A 3,487-nucleotide genomic window follows, 5' to 3' on the forward strand; every position below is an offset into this window, starting at 1 on the left:
CAACCGGAGTGGTTTCGAATTCTATCTTGTCCATTAAACTCTTGATTCATGTCTTTGCAACCTTCAAGTTCTCGGAATATTCCTTGTTCCTCTTGTCCAACGAACTGCTTGCAATCTTCGTCATCTCTGTTGTTTTGTTTCTTTCAATTTGTTCAACCTCTCAAGGTTCGTGGTTTCACTCGTTTGTCGAAGAAGCAACTTAGTTTACCTCTTATCTTCCTCTTCCTTTTCCCTCCGGTGCCATCCTAGATCTCGGGACGAGATCCTCTCGTAGTGGTGGAGTGTTGTAACGCCCCAGATACAACTTTCCATATCTGTAAATCCAACTCTTGCCATTTCCGGCTATGTCATATGTTATTTCCTCTGTGGTTGGGGTTTGGGTCTTTCATTTTGCATTTTGTTCATGTCATGCATCTCATGGCATCATTCGCATTGCATCGGCATCGTTTTCATAAAACTTGCCCGCTCATAGTTGCCGCGTCCCCCCCTTGCTTTTGTTGACCGTTCCGAGACCAACCTTGTTCTTCATTTTTCCCTCTTGCCTAAACCGGAGTCTCTCTGTAAAGTGCTCAAGCCCCCTCGCGTGCGCGCCCGAAACCTGCCCGGACATGACCCGCTCAGCCATCACTGTTGGATCCGAATCATCCCCAAACATCCCGAAAATATCTTCGTTTTATTTATTGGACTCCCTGGCCTATTTATCCCCATCCGTCGGATTTCGATCGGATGATCCAAACTCCCTCGTTTCCTTATATATAGAGCAACCCCTAACCAAATTAGACCAAACCCTAAATTCGAGGAGATTTGTCCCTCGCCGCCGCCACTCTCTCCAAAATCCCACCTCGGGATCCTCCCAGATCCCCTTCTCCTCGGTTTCCTCCTCTACCCAATCCCGAAGGCACTGCGGTCTCCTCTGCTTCCCTCGTCCTTGTTTGATCCCAGGGGCAGCCACCGCATCGCTGTTCCCCTGCCTCGGCCTCGCGATCCCGCGCCTCCCTCCTACAGCCCATGCAAGTCACCAGGAGGTGGGTTCCCGTGCTGCACAGGAGCTCCTCGTCGCCCGGATCCGTTCCCCAGGCCGCCGGACCTTCCTGCAAGCGTCCTCGCCGGTGACCAGCAGGTCCCAACGCCACCCTTTTTTTCTTTTCCTGTCTCCTCTGTTACCTGCTCTCGATCCCCCTCTGTCTCATGTCCCTGTCTCTCTTCCCGCCATGGACAGGTACCAACAAACCGTCAGCCACCAGGAGCTCAAGACGCCGCTACTCCTCGCCGGACCGCTGCCTCCGGCTACCTCCACCTCGCCGGTGAGGCCTCGCCGCCGTGCGCCCCTGATTTTCTCTCTCTCTCTCTCTCTCTCTTTGGCCGCTCTGACCTCTCATGATCTCCCCCTTTTCTCTTTGAACAGAAGTAGGAGCTCCCATGGCCGCCGCCGCCCTGGCTGCCCCATAGGAGTTCTCTGCCGCCGGATCGGGTCGCCTCCACCCGGTTCCTCTCGCGCCGACCGCCCGCGCCGGAGTCCTGCGCCAAGCCGCCGCCGTTGCCTCTGTTTCCCGCCGCTGCACCATGCTGCAACGAACGCCTGCTCGATCCAACCGCCCCGCGTTGACCGATCCACTGGCCTGCGCTAGCCCAGCGAGACCTCCTGCAGCCCAGCACCACCAACCGGGCCTTGGCCCATGGGTGAGCTGCCCCACCTTCTTGTTGGGCTCGTGATTCAGATTCGGCCTGACTAATGTTTTTTTTCGTGCTGCGATTTTAACATTATCCAGTGTATTTCAGTTTTGCAGAAAACCCCTCATATATCATACATTTAATAACTCATAAACCATGCATCGGTTTAAAATGATATTAACATGTAAAATGCTTAGAATTTTGTGTAGATTAATAATATTCCACTTTCATCCATGTTTAAAATGTTTAAAATGTTGTTTGTTTAAATTTGCTCAAATGCCATGCTAAAATGCTTTATTTCATAACTAAATAACCGTAACTCTGTTTTAAATAAACTTTATATGCAAATGGGGTGGAAAAATGCCTAGTTTAACATGGTCTAGTTTATTTTCCTGTTTAACAACCTTAAAATATGGTTTAGGGCAGAACAGTACCTAATCGAAAATATGCATATGGGGATTTTCTGAAATTGTTGTTTGTTGTTCCGGCCCCATTTAAACTTGCCTAGATAGTTAGTTTACTTATGTTTCATCTCTTGCCATGTTTAACAACATTTAATATTGTTGTGTACCTAAACAAGAGTGAACTAAATAACTCGATGTGGTGTTTTGTCAATATGCAACTCATTGCATATTGAGCTCCACTTAATTTGTAGTATTGTTTGTTGCATAAGGCCATGCCATGCCTCATTAAACCGGACATGCATCATACTTGATTGTGCATCATGCCATGATTATGCTTGTGTGTTTACCATGTTGCTTGCTTCTTTCCGGTTTGCTTCTCTTGTTAGCTTCGGTTTCGTTCCGGAGTTGTGAGGATTCGTTCGACTACGTCCGTTTGTCTTCTTCGTGGACTCGTTCTTCTTCCTTGCAGGATCTCAGGCAAGATGACCATTACCCTCGATATCACTTCTATCTTTGCTTGCTAGTTGCTTCATTCTATCGCTATGATGCGCTACCTATCACTTGTTTACCATGCCTCCCATATTGTCATGTCAGCCTCTAACCTTTTCACCCTTCCTAGCAAACCATTGTTTGGCTATGTTACCGCTTTGCTCAGCCCCTCTTATAGCGTTGTTAGTTGTAGGTGAAGTTGAAGATTGCTCCATGATGGACAGGATTATGTTGGGATAGCACAATATCTCTCATTTAATTAATGCATCTATATACTTGGTAAAGGGTGGAAGACTCGGCCTTATGCCTGGTGTTTTGTTCCACTCTTGCCGCCTTAGTTTCCGTCATATCGGTATTATGTTCCCGGATTTTGCGTTCCTTACACGGTTGGGTGATTTATGGGACCCCCTTGACAGTTTGCTTTGAATAAAACTCCTCCAGCAAGGCCCAACATTGGTTTTAACATTTGCCACCTAAGCCTTTTTCCCTTGGGTTCTGCAGACTCAAGGGTCATCTTTATTTACCCCCCGGGCCAGTGCTCCTCCGAGTGTTGGTCCAAACTAGAGCACCGTGCGGGACCATTCCTTGGCAACTTGGATTACGTCAGTTCCTATACGCTTCACTTATCCGGTGTGCCTTGAGAACGAGATATGTGCAGCTCCTATCAGGATTTGTCGGCACAACTGGGCGGCTTTGCTGGTCTTGTTTTACCATTGTCGAAATGTCTTGTAAACCGGGATTCCGAGTCTGATCGGGTCTTCCTGGGAGAAGGTATATCCTTCGTTGATCGCAAGAGCTTATCATGGGCTAAGTTGGGACACCCCTGCAGGGTATAAACTTTCGAAAGTCGTGCCTGCGTTTATAGGCAGATGGGAATTTGTTAATGTCCGGTTGTTAGGACCCCGACTCGATGCCACATCGAT

At 48.4% G+C, this 3,487-nt stretch overlaps 1 long non-coding RNA gene across 2 annotated transcripts; it reads left to right on the forward strand.

Moving 5' to 3' along the window:
• Positions 1-794: 794 nt before the first annotated feature.
• LOC123138256 (uncharacterized) lies at positions 795-2,565 on the forward strand. 2 transcript variants are annotated; one of them, XR_006468918.1, is made up of 4 exons: positions 795-1,120; positions 1,220-1,304; positions 1,406-1,680; positions 2,462-2,565. It is a non-coding gene; the product is annotated as an uncharacterized lncRNA (long non-coding RNA). The 2 variants fall into 2 exon arrangements; XR_006468917.1 differs by having other exon boundaries at positions 795-1,304.
• Positions 2,566-3,487: the final 922 nt, after the last annotated feature.

The sequence above is a fragment of the Triticum aestivum genome, chromosome 6B, assembly GCF_018294505.1.
Source record: "Triticum aestivum cultivar Chinese Spring chromosome 6B, IWGSC CS RefSeq v2.1, whole genome shotgun sequence".
Lineage (NCBI taxonomy): Eukaryota > Viridiplantae > Streptophyta > Magnoliopsida > Poales > Poaceae > Triticum > Triticum aestivum.